At 39.1% G+C, this 13,285-nt stretch overlaps 1 long non-coding RNA gene across 1 annotated transcript in view; it reads right to left on the bottom strand.

Annotated features, from left to right (window-relative positions):
• Positions 1–1,571: 1,571 nt before the first annotated feature.
• LOC108384951 (uncharacterized) overlaps positions 1,572–13,285 on the bottom strand; it is a 30,804-nt gene continuing 19,090 nt past the window's right edge. The window contains exons 2-4 of the long non-coding RNA XR_005058648.2: positions 11,525–11,719; positions 9,902–10,043; positions 1,572–1,645 (exon numbers count right to left, since the gene is read on the bottom strand). This is a non-coding gene — a long non-coding RNA (uncharacterized lncRNA). The remainder of the gene's footprint in view (positions 1,646–9,901; positions 10,044–11,524; positions 11,720–13,285) is intronic.

Here is a 13,285-nt window from a genome sequence, read left to right as displayed (position 1 = left end):
GCTAAAAAGGGTCTTCACATGTTCTTACTATAAGTTCTCTGGAGAGTAACAGTAATGAGGGTCAATATTTGAATAGGCTCAGTAGCCTTAAAGCTCCTTGCTCTTCATGCAACATAATACTGGGAAAACTCATACCTGTAATTTGTTAGAGGAAACTCACAAGGTGTAGGTGCAGTGCTTGAAAATTTAATAGAGTTAAGAGTCAGAAAAATTTGCATGAAAAATTTGCAGAATATGGGATATAACATATTCTGTTTCTCAGGAGAGAAAGGAACTTAGGAAGGGTTTAAATCATACTGTTCTCATGTTTCTATTTTTTAAAATCTTCAGTAAACAAATAACTGAAGATCCAAGTTCTAGCGTTAATCAACAATTTTTTAGTCAACAGCACTATATGAATCAGTTGAAATGTTCCAACAAAAGTGGATCTATACTGTACAAAATTTAGACAGTTTTCCCATCATTATTGAGGTAGAAAATCAACTATAATCTTAAATACAGCTCATTGAAAGGACAAGCCCAGTAACTACTCTCTGAGCCTATTATATTTTAAGCATTTGGAAACAATATACAAAAGGTTAAATAGGATAAGAATTTAAGGAGGCCCTTTTGCGATTCTCACTAGCCTTGCTGATTTTCTTTTTGCTGTTGTGTTTTTCTCCTTTTCACACAGCTTGTCAAACCAGGAATTTTGACCCGCATTTTTCCGAACATGAAATAGATAAGATTTTATCAATTATTGTTGATAGGAAAAAAATAATTTTCATTTTTAAGACTCATGGCAGTTTGGAACCTTCTAAAAAATAGACTATAGTCAAATAAACACTTTCCTTCTTCTTTCTCTTTCCATAATTGTCATCTCACTAGTCTACATGAGGATATAGGGAGGCTGAAGAAGACCTATAATCATGTCAGATACCAAGATATTTTCTCTAAGGCTGGAACAAAGTAAATATTGAATTCATTATGATGTAATCAGTTAGATTGTCTTGGGTTAAAATATACGTGAACTATTCTTAAATATAAGGTGATTTGTTTCTCAAATTTTCCTCATAGGCTTCCATTTAATGAATACAAATTCATGAGTAAATACTTTTAGAAATAAGATTTCCATTGAATTGACACAGCTCTCTGTCAAGAAATGTATCATCTTAGAAGTTTTTCCCTAAACCAGCTTTTTGTTTCTTCCGTGGACACCCACAAAAGTCTTCACAAATAATTATTTCTGGTATATATGAATATAATATATAACTTAATATATAATAATATATAATACATAATCAAATTAAAAGTTTAAAAATATGAACAGGAATCCTCTATCTTGGTGGGAGGGATATATGCATAGAATAAATCATATAGAAAACCAAATCAGGGGTAAAAACTTTTTCAGGGGTGAAAACTTTTTCAGAGAGTTGAATAATTTTCCCTCTGTCATTCCCTCCCCTTTACAGATAAAAAGAATGAGGGCTCAAAACTTGGCAGTTAAGGAAAGCTATTTTATAACATTCCAGGTTGTCTCTATATCTATAGTATTAAAATCCATCAAAAAAAACAAACCTACACATGAAGATAGTACATTTATTTTCCTGCCAAGCCACAGTTCTGGAAACAAATCTTGCAATTTGGAAGAAGATCTCCATAGAATCTGCCAAATATGAGAAAACAGAGTCATTATCTTTATGAAGCTTAAAGTAAAATCCATTGGCGCCAAATGGACGATGTAACTCACTCAAAGCTAAGGACTTCAGGAATCTAGCAAGCTCTCTTTCTGGAAAAGATCACATACCCAGGTCCTAGGCTAGCTGGAAAGGAAATCAAATGTTCTTTCAAACTGTTTCTAAGAAGAGCAGAACAGGATGCTGATGGGCACAGCCTGTGGGTTCAGTCTTCCTATTTTATATCATTCTAGTTAATTGGTATTGATCAATTTGTCTTGAAACAAAATCTGTAAGCTTCTAAGAGAGTTTTAATTTATGCTCTTTTTATTAAATCTAACCTAAACCTAATACTTTGCTTAGCATGGTGCTGTTTATAGAGCATGCCCTGCTGAACTGTGGTTAAACTTAAGTGTACACATGCTAATCTCAGAAAAAGACAGTTTTTGTAATCATAAACAGTCATGCCAAAGACTATTAAATCTTGCAGATCACTTAACATAATAGGAATTTTAAGTCAAACTTCTATTTTGGGGAGCTGTTGTTAATATTTCTTCTACATTCCCACTTCTACAAAGACATTCTTCAGGTCCTGTTGGAGCCCAGTCAGTGTGTGCAGTTTACACTGGAGCCCAGCCAAGGTCCTCCACACTCTCCAGGCATTTCTTTGTATAATGACCCCCATTCCCCAAACTCAATCTCTGTTGTTAATTTCCTGAGGATTGTATAGAATGCTGCCTAAATGAGAAACATCAGTTCTAAGGATGTAGGCAATGCCTTAATTGATCAGATAAACATGGTCCATTTAGTTTTGCTTTAACTCAGACTTCAAAGTACCAAGCTGTATGTTTGCTTCATTTTGGCAGAAGCAAAAAGGCTGAAACTCTTCAGGAGGTAAGGAAGCAGTGGAAATTAGGCATCTGCCCAAAACCTAGGATGAAGAATAAACACTTAAAACCCATTTTAATTTCTGCTTTGAACTAAAAAGAAAAGGACTCATGACAACATTTGAAGACAGGAAAAGGATGGTTTTCAAGGCTGTGAATTGAACCCATTTGACAGCAGAGGATGTGGTCTCAGGGCCACAGAAGGGTGGTCTTTCTCATTAATGTCCCATCAGTCCTATCAAGATGAAACATGAGCTCTAAAATCTCCTCTCCTCCACCTGCCGAGTGTTAGTCCAAGGTATGGATTGCCTGGGGAGGACTTCTAATAGAGTCTCTCTTTTGAGTAACCATTTAAAAGAAGATTAAATTTAATTTGACTGTATCTTTTTCCTGTGACATGCTGACTTCAAAGTCCATTTCATTACCTTCTTCTACCCCAGCAGCAGTACTAACACTGGCTGGCACAGAGCCCCTTCAGACACAGGAGCAAGGGAAAGAGATAGTCGCTTGATCCCCTGGGAATATTTTGGAAATGGCTGGCACCTGACATCCATGACTGCCCAGCATCACATACGAGCCAATATTGTTCTGGGATCAACTGGGACATAAGACAGTTGGAGGAGTTACCTAAGTCCTCCATGCCCCCTGCCCTGGTGAGGAGCTTCTATCATCTACTTACTCCCTATTTATTTGTTTTGTGATTGTGGATAAAATGAAGGTTCCTGTGGCCAGGATTCTCACCTGGCCCTGGTTAGATAGCTCACTACACACGTGTGGACAATGCATTGTTATTAACTCTATATAAAGAACCCTTCCCGGTGCTCTGGGCGACACGGTGGCATGGTTGCAAGGATGTATGCAGGAGAACAGAGCAGAGGCTGGAGTGGTGGCAGCCCTGACGACAGAGACCCAGAGGGCGTCTGGGCAGGTAGAGGCCCAGAGGCAGAGACCGGCTTGCTGCATGCAGACTCGCTCTGAGTGAAATGGGATTTTAGAGATTAACCTGCCACCGTGGAAATAAAGTTGGGTATAACCCTTTCACCCCAAGAACATTCCATTATTGTTCCCAGGTCTCATTGAATCCATAGTGAACTTGCCTGGGGCTGAAACCCATTGGCAAGACAGTGATGTTGCCTCATTCTCTGATAATCACTACAGTAGTTGTCCTCAACCCACTTACAGAGAAGCATTGCTTTTATCCTGAAAGCAGGTATGACTTATTAATGTTTATTTACATCTAATTTGCTCCCAAAACTATGTTTATACATTTACTATAAATATTATTTAAACAGAAACAGTGTATGTGGCATTAAAGGGATTAACAGGTAATAAATACCTCAATCCCTGTTCAACAATTAGATCATGTAGGAATCACTGGATGTAAGATTCCGTCATTTTTATTTGTATTGATAGGTTTTTAAGAGAAAGGAAAGAAATATGACAGAAGTAAACATGACAAAAAGAGATAAAAGTCAGCATTTTCAACATGGTGATAAAGACTCATTCCTCTTAAAGGGGAAAAGAAGCGCCCGCTCTACAGCGCCTGTGGCCCTGGCAACGCGGTGGAGCCGCCCAGGGGAGCATGTTTTATCCCTTCGTGGTTGTGTCCTTGCTTCAGCCAGAACGCTGTAGCATTTTACCAGCCTTTCCGTGCACACATTTTTTTACAGAGATAAAGAAGAAAGAAGGCGAACAATTTTAAAAGCAATTTCTTCTTCATTTTGGTGTGTTTTTCAGCAATGCTGGAGTGTCCCCGCAGCCCTGGCAGCCGGCTTGCTGCTCACTTCCTGGGCTTGGATGGAGGAGGGTGAGGGGCGGGACAGAAGGGGTGGTTGTGATTTTTCAGTTTTTGTTTTTTTCACTGACTTGACAGTGCACAGCGGTCTAGTCTATTCCTTCATTTTCCACTGGTGCACAGTCATTCAGCAAAACAAACCACTGGAAGTTAAAGGGAGCAGAGGGAAAAAAGGAGCCGTCTGGCCTGGCCTTTCTTTGGGGCCTGAAACCACCTGAAGTTAATTGCTCGCGTAAGAAATGTAACTGGTGGCGCCGTAATTGAATTTTTATGGAAATAAACAGGTGGCAGATTTACTATAGCTGTGGGGATACTAGAGGGCAAAATGCTGTAGCCATATTAACCTGTTTAATTTAATAGCTTCAGTATTTCTACAAAAAAAAAAAAGGCAATGTTGCTCCTTTAGTCAGTGTAAATAACTACAATTATCCTCACAGGTCCATGTGGTTGAGCAAAAAAAGAAAAAGAAAAGCGGGGAGCGGGGGTGGGGGCGCATTGTGCCAGCTTTGACTTGGTTTTCATGTTTATTAAGCTTTTCGCAGTTTCAAAATAAAAGTTTTAAGCCACAAAGAACCCTGGAAAAAGAAGAAGAGGAAAGAATTTGACAAAGGGAAAACAGACTGATAAGGGCTCTGCTCACGTTAAAGGCATAGCCCAAGTCAGACTGAAAAGCTTTTTGGAGTTTGTACCCGGCACCGAAAGGATGAACTAAACGCTAACTTTGCACTATGCTTCCCCCTAGTGGCATAGTTTTGGAAATGCAGTATCATTAAGAAAATTAAAAAGGGGCTCGTCTGCTGAAATGTGCAAAGACCTTATTAATGTACCCAATGTTTACTTTAAAGCCAAATAATAAAAGAGAGTCTGTGTTTAATTCTTGCCTATTTGTCTTCAGGCAAAAGCAATATGAACTATTCACTTTTATTTTTACATCAGGGAATGAAAGGTATTTAAATGAAATAAATACATGTTTATAAAAGACAAAACACCATCAGGGAGACACCACACCAGCACCGTGAACAAAAAGGTAAATGAAACGTGGGCATCCTCTGCCAAATTTCCCAGGGGTGAGGGTGGACAGACCCAGATAAGTAATTTAAATATAAAGCAGAGTTTGCTAAGTGCTGAAAAAGGCGCCCAAAGAGCAATGGGGACGAGAGTGAAGTAGAGAATATTTGGAAAGTCATTTTACAAATGAGAATTATTTTACACTTTATTTGATTACCAGATCAAATACAAAACAGCTGACATTATCAGAATCAGAGAACTCTAGCCAAACATTACAATCCCACCTGAAATGTTTTGGGCTTGTTTTTACTATTTTAGAGTGAGCTAGTAAAAAACAAGAGGGCCTGAAAGGGTGCTCTTTTCTACTCTTTTCTTTTTTAAATCTGTAAACCTTCAGTGAATTCTTGCTGAGTGCACATGCGGCGCTGACTGCATTCCTGGGGGAGCTGTCCTCGCCTGCCAGCGTCCCTCAGCCCGTGGTCCAGGCTTCTCTCTCCTCGCTGCGCAATCTTCCAGATCTCTAGCCTCATATCCCATGTTTGGACCACTGACTCCCATATCTATTATTTCATCACCAAACCGGTTCTCATCCCTCACATTCTAATTTTTCACTCTACATCTTCAGTGTAAATACATCAGTTCCTCAATCTCTACAGGCCCAAGAATTGCCCCAGTTTTATTCTTATTTTATATACTTATATATATATTTATTCTCATTTTATATATCATTGAGATCCATACATATTCCACTGAATTCAGATTAGAGTGAAGCAAATGAGTCAAGAATCAGACTCACTCCAGCCAGCTCACATTTCATATTTCATATGTGTCTCCTGCTCCACAAGCCAGAAATGTGAGAATATTGCTTCACATTTTCTACTGCCACATGCTGTATAGTCGATACATCAGTAGCCCATCACCAATCCTTTTAATATCACCTTCTAGGTATTTCATATCTCATACCTAATTCTATGTCCATACAACAGACTCTTACTTGGAATGCTGCAACAGATCAATAACAAACTTTGGCACTCTCTGATCAAACTGATTGATCTGTGATCAGAGGAATCTTTTAAATATCTGATCGTGACATATTCCTTAATTAAGACCATGCACACTTGACTTTACATTGCTCAAGACAGGAATGGATCCTGCAAGTGTAGCCTCTGTCTACTACTGCAACCGCCTCTCACCACTTTCCTCTCACACTCAGCCACTCCACACTGTATTTCATTCAGTTCCTCAAGCACATTCGTCTCTCCTGCTGTCTGTGGTGTGTTGGCCCTTCCCTTTAACTAAATAATACCTACCTCTGCCTCAGAGCTCATCTGAATGTCACTGGCTGAAAACTTCCTTCACCTTCCCTGCCTCTTCTCCAAAAACCCTTGTACACAAAAACACCAGGACAATACAGGGCTCCCCTGTAACTCAAGCTCATATTATTATCTTGGGCAATGCCTATCTTCCCCACTAAAATATCTGTGTCACAGAAGCAAATACCATGTCAATATTTGTGCATAAGTGTATCTCTGACACCTAGCACAGAGCATGAATCTTGGTGCTGAATAAATATCTGTTAAATGGAAATGGGGTACAATTTATAAACACTCAATAATTGTCTTTCAAGCCTGTGCATTTTCTACATAGGCCTCAATAGAGACGTGAAAAGGATCATCATCTTTCATGCATTTGATGTTTCTTTAATTTTCTTGATTCACCTATGGATGCAGTATTACTTTAGATTTTTGTACTTTAGAAGGTAGGGGCAACTCCAGAAACTTGGTATTCCAATTGTAATAGCCCAATTCATAGTACACGGACCCAGTGGGGGATTCTGCCAATTGCTTGAGAGACCTATTCCAGTTCAATACTCAGAAAAATAACCACAAAACTGAACCACCTAGAAGTGAACTCAGATCAAAACTCAATTTATAACCTGAAGTACAATTTGTCCCTTTGATTATTAGACTACAGTGGTATTCTCAGTCTCCAGGTATTAGGTAGTTCAGAATCACTGTTTAACAATATCCCAAAACTCAGGTTATTTCCCTTTCTTAAGGCTTGTTTATTATATGTATTTTTGCTATATGGAATCTTACAGCTTCTTTGTATTCTTTTCTCATATAAACAATACCTGGCATGAAATGTCTGTGGAGCCCGATTCCAGGATATGTTTGTATCAGCATGACGTGAAATGCAAGCAGTCTATTTTTGTGACAAAATCAAAACAATAACATTTGGTACCTGAAAATGTTTATGTGAATGCTGACCCCAAAAAGCATATCACCCTTAGACTGTTATGTTGCTATTCTTAATGCTTGCTGGACCATTGGTATAAAAGAGCAATAGTTCTTCAGCATTCTTTCTCCAAAGAGACAGCATTTCCCAGCCATTCTGAATTAACCCAGAACAAAGAACAGGCTGACCAGATTAAGGGCTATTTATCTGCACTACATAGTCAATGGCCATAGACCCTTCCATGAAGGCTAAGGAAGAGCCTCACTGCACATACAAGCGATGTTACTGCAGACTCCATAACCAAGTAATTTTTGACCATGGCACTAACTCCAGTCTGAGAATTGGGTAAGAATGAGCAACTCGCTGCAATGGTGGCCTGCGTCAGACCTCTGCTTCCAGTGGTGGAGTGTTTTCCATAACACAAATCAAGAAGGATTAATGGGCTGTATCACCTGTTTCAGTTAAGGAACCCAGTGATCAGCCAGCCACTCACAGAGATTTCTGTAGTGCAGACCATTATGGCCAATGAACTTGCTCTGCTGCCTGCCTTGGTACCCACAACAACTGGGCCTTTTACCTTTGAATATTGCACTTGGCCTCTGCTGCCCTACAATAATTTCTTTTCCGAGAAACCATTTCAACTGAGGCATCTGCCACCCACAGCCTTAGCCTAGAAAGAACAGTAACATAGACTCTTGTCAAATCTACTGCCACTTCCCTCACCAACATATTTCTTAAGACCTTAGTAATGATGTAGACCCTCTGGGGGAGCAAATTAGGGTGAAGGCTATTTGTATGTGGTAATTTCACCCCAGAGTATCTGCTACCCTTCTCTGTGTTATTTAAGGGATTGCTAGACTCTCAACTTCACAATCCTAAACCTCAACTGAATCCAGATAATAATGAAATGAGCCAAGACCCAGGCCCACTATAGCCCACTCAGATTGATTCAGTCTGAAGTCATTATCCTTCTTACATAGGGTCCCAAGTTTTGTCACCACAAAATAGAAGGAAAAACTTCTCCACCCAGTATGTGCAATGCAAATGACTCCCTTCAATGTGCCAGCATCCAGCAGTGAGAGATTTGGAGATAATGGGATTGTAGGTTTTAGAAGGGAGCGGAATATGCCACCCCAAAATATGCCACCTTGGCATATTGACATTTCAAATTAAAGTTACTTAAGAACAACCATTAGTAGTACATTCTGACCCTCCTGTCCCCTTGACAGCAGGAAATAAATTCCCATGTGAAGGATACCTTCAACCATAAGGATAAGGCATCCTTATCATCAGAGACGGGGAATCCAGGGTGCAGAGGGCTGCATTAACAAACCTTGCTGCAATTTTTTCACTAATGAGCTCCGCTAAGCCCAAACCCCTTTGTTTTGTCAGTCCTTCACAGATTTGTTTCTTTTTATAAAAGGTATAAAAGCTGCTGGCTTTGGTCACTTTTGAGTCTCATATTTTTATGAGCCTCCATACATACAAAATTTAATTAAATATGTTTTCCTCCTGTTAATCTTGTCTTATGTCAATTTAATTATTAGGCCAGCCAAAGAACCTAGAAGGGAAAAGCTTTCTTCCAATAAAGTTTCAAGTCATGAATTTGCTGTCCGTTGCAAAGTTAGCCCCTGACAAAAAGGAGTACCATCTCTGAGCAAGAAGGGATGGCCCCACCAAACAAGGAAAGAAGTACCCCTGACGTCTCAAGGACAGGAATGTGCTGAGAAATGTTTAACAGCCCACTTTCCAGCAAGGAGGGGAGGGAAAATCCCGATTTGTAGCTTTAAAATAGTTCCACCATAGCTGACTTCAAGTTGCCAACATGACATCACTGAACACAGAGTCAGAAAGAGATAAACACATCAGCCTTCATGAGCCATAAAGAGTTGCTCCAACACACCACTGTAACAATCCGGGGAAAGAAAGGTTGGAAGTTCAAGGAATTGCAAGTCTTTAGAACCAGCTCATATGGTCCAATTCTGAGGCTTAGGATCCTACATTTTTCTAATCAGTGCTCTCACTTTCACATAAAAAGGTCAGCAAGCTCTAAAGTTAATTGATATTATAATTCAGCAACTATAACAAACCCTGAGTTTCATTTTCAAGTACATGGAAGTTGAAAGAAGCTGACAGAATAAAGAGACTCTTTCAGCTTTGTTAGAGTTCCTGAGATTCTGTCTTGGCCATAATCAAGAATTTAAGGACAGAAACTTACCATTTACCATTGTCAGCTATTCAATGCCTTAAAACATTCCTAGTATCCCTGTAGCCTTTTATTTTATCTATTTAATGACAGTGTTCCCCCAAAGACTTACCTTGAATAGGCATTTGATTCCAAGGGAGTCTTTCATTCCAGAGCCCCGAGGCTGTGTGTAATTAGCTCTTCCACCACCGCAGGCCCCAGGCTGCCAGAGCCCTGCCCCAAAGATGGATGGGGTCCACCGCTTTAGTCCCAATCTGAAAATCAGTTCACATTCTCACCCCCAGCCCAACTTTCCCTAAGGCTCCGTTACATAAACCCATTCCTTAGTACTGTTTCCTGTATCTGTGAGGTTTTTAACTCAAAGGAAAACAAGCTAAATATGTTTCAATTAAGAGATGAAAGGTTCTCCTGGTAAAGATCCTAGTTAGCTCTCAGAATTATGTGAAACTTGGAAATAGAAGCTTGGAAAGTAGAAAGGACCCAAGGGCGATAGTGAGCAGCAAACACCTCAGAGAGAAGGTCTAGTTTAGGGCACCACAGACTGTGGCCACACCACCACATCTGTGCCAGGCTCTGCTGCTGTCCCTCTGAATTCTCCTCTGACTGCCAAGCCAAAATTACATTTCTCTGCCCTAGCCTCTTTGAGAGTACAAAGACAACATCTGATCTCTTCATCCCTTGAGAATTTATCCCAAGTAGAAAGAGTACTCAGATGAGTGTGTCTAAAATCATATCAGTTTTACTCACTTGATAGAAATTGCACATTTCCATAGACTAGTTTCAAAGAATGGGGGAGTAGAAAATAAGATTGCAATAAAGAAAGGAGTAGAGTCTATTAGGAGCAATGAAAACAGGAACTGTAGACTGATTTTTCAACAAGTTTTGTAGGACTAGAAGAAATAGCAGCTTACAGGGCAGTTACTTTTGATAGTAATGCTTTATTTCTTTTCCTTTTTGTAAGTACAGGTCAGAGGATGCATTTAAGGGAAAAGGGCTGAATATTTCAGTAACTAAGGGATTAATTGGAGAATGAATGGACCTTGGTAAAATTAAGAACATGAATGTTTGGATTAACTTCATAAAGGAGAAGGTAAATTCCTCCCTAAAACCAGAGAAAAGGAGAGAATTAATGAAAACAAGAATATTGTCAGTTGGAAGGGTCACAGTTGTTTTTAACAGGAGTTCTCTCAAACAACCTTAACCTTTTTACTTAAATAGGAGAAGAGCAGCTTTCAATATTGAAGGAATGAGGCAGAGTTAGGAGTCTAGGGTGAGTGGAAGACTGAGAAAAGCTGCTATGAAAAGTGATAGTGAGAGAGGCATGCATAAATGATCCCCTGGTGGAAATGAGGACTGGTTCTGATCTGACTGCCTAAAAAGTTGTTTTGTAGTAGTCACTGAAGTTAGGCTGATAGGCCATTAGGTAAAAAAAGTAGGTACTAAATCCAACCTCCCAACCCTAGTGACAGCTGTCCATCTGATTATGCAAACAACAGATGCAGATGATTTCAGACACATACCCACACACCTAAAATGCACAAATACCTTCTTGTAGTTACAATAAGTAGAATAAAATATTGCAAGAGGATGAAGTGATTGTGGCAGATGGAAACTAAGTACCACATGTCAGTGCCTGGGGCAGCTTTATCTTTGGCTTTGTGGTATCTTTGATTACTATTTAAAGGAGCTGGAATTTAACCACCCATTAAGAGTACACATCAGGCCTCAGATTTACCTTGGTCTTCTGAGGTTTGTCACTTTTACAGAGAATCTTCCAGATGCATTCTGCAATGGTACTCTATCAAGCCACTGAGATCAATCGGCAAAGTCCAATCTGCTACAGGAATCTTCCTAGAACAGCATGCTTCATCAGTGGCCGCGATGGTAGTCATTCATCCTAGCCCACACCTCGCCTGCTTCTGATCTTCCACTGTTAAAAACATAACACACTGGAAGAAGATTGTGCTATATTTCATGAGTGCTCTGTGCCGCCACCAAGGGACAGTCCCATCTGTTATTTGCTCTCAGCTTTGCTTACTGATAAAACAGGAAGGACAGCTTGCTGATGGGCTCTTTGAAGCAAATGGCTCTTCTCTTTCCTGCAATTAATGTTTATAAATTATTTCTACAGTAGACAGTATGTATGGTACCATGAGTTCAAAATTAGTTTCAATAAATTAAGGGCCCACATTCATTATAAGAGCAGCTCGATTATAATGCAGCCAGTAGAGTTTAGTGTTGTTCTACCTTTTGTGAAATTTGCTGCATGAAATCAAACACTGTCATTAATTCTGTTGATTATCAACCCCTCATAAGAAGCTCTTAAGATCATATGTTCAGTTGTTAAAATTTCATTTTGAATGGTATATAAGACAGTTTTAGTTGTTCATGGAAAACAGGATTCAGGGTACTTCATATATTCAGAGACTAGGTTAATAGCCCATTGGCTGTAGCAAAGGGAAGTGAATTATGAGGACTAAGCACAAATATAACTAAAGTGATTTTTCCCCCAAATTATTCTGTCGCTTCAACCATACACCATTATTAGGGTAAAGAAATAATTGTACATTTTCTGGCCTCTGCACTATTTTAAAAGGGATTTCCACAGAGTATGAATAGCTTTTTTCTACACTGGAAAACATTCTTTTACCTAAATTTGTAATGTTTCTTTTATTTTCTTGTTTCAGTATCTATAACTAAATTTGTCTATGTTTTCTTTATAGATAAATTATTTCTCCAATTTATATAGTGGTATATCTTCTAGGAAATAGTGACTATGGTATTTATATTAGGCTTGTCCCTTAAAATTTTAGACCAGAAATTTTAACTTTCTAAGCAACACCTGTCAATTCAAATTACAAAGAAGAAAAATGGAATCATTATTTCTAAAGACTATAGTGTGAGGAGAGAAGCCATTGACCAATATGAGTCCTTAGAAGATTTTGAAAAGCTTGAGGAGGTACCCATCTCTTCATCCTGGTCTGAGATCAGGTGAGAAATAGAGCCACAAGGAAGGAGAATCAGGGGACACAGAAATACTAAGACTCCTGGTTAAATAGGATAACACAGTGCACTACCCGAGAGTATGACTCCTTTGTACATGTTAAGAACAGCAAAACGACTATCGTAATACAAATTAGTCATGGGAATGAAAGTGCAGCGTGGATATAGACAACCAGTGGTTCTGTAACATCTTCCTGTGTTGACAGATAATAACTACACTAGTTGGGTGAGAATTTAATAATGTGTGTAATGTTGAATCACTATGTTGTATATTTGAAACTAATATCATATTATATATCAATTATACTTAAATCAAAAACAAATTTTTAAAAATTATCTAAGCAAGAGGGGAAGAGCCAAGATGGCAGCATGAGTAGAGCAGCGGAAATCTCCTCCCAAAACCAAATATATCTATGAAAATATAACAAAGACAACTCTTCCTAGAATAGAGACCAGAGGACACAGGACAACATCCAGACCACATCCACACCTG

This window comes from Manis javanica, chromosome 5 (genome assembly GCF_040802235.1).
Source record: "Manis javanica isolate MJ-LG chromosome 5, MJ_LKY, whole genome shotgun sequence".
Lineage (NCBI taxonomy): Eukaryota > Metazoa > Chordata > Mammalia > Pholidota > Manidae > Manis > Manis javanica.
This window is presented reverse-complemented; position numbering and strand designations above follow the sequence as displayed.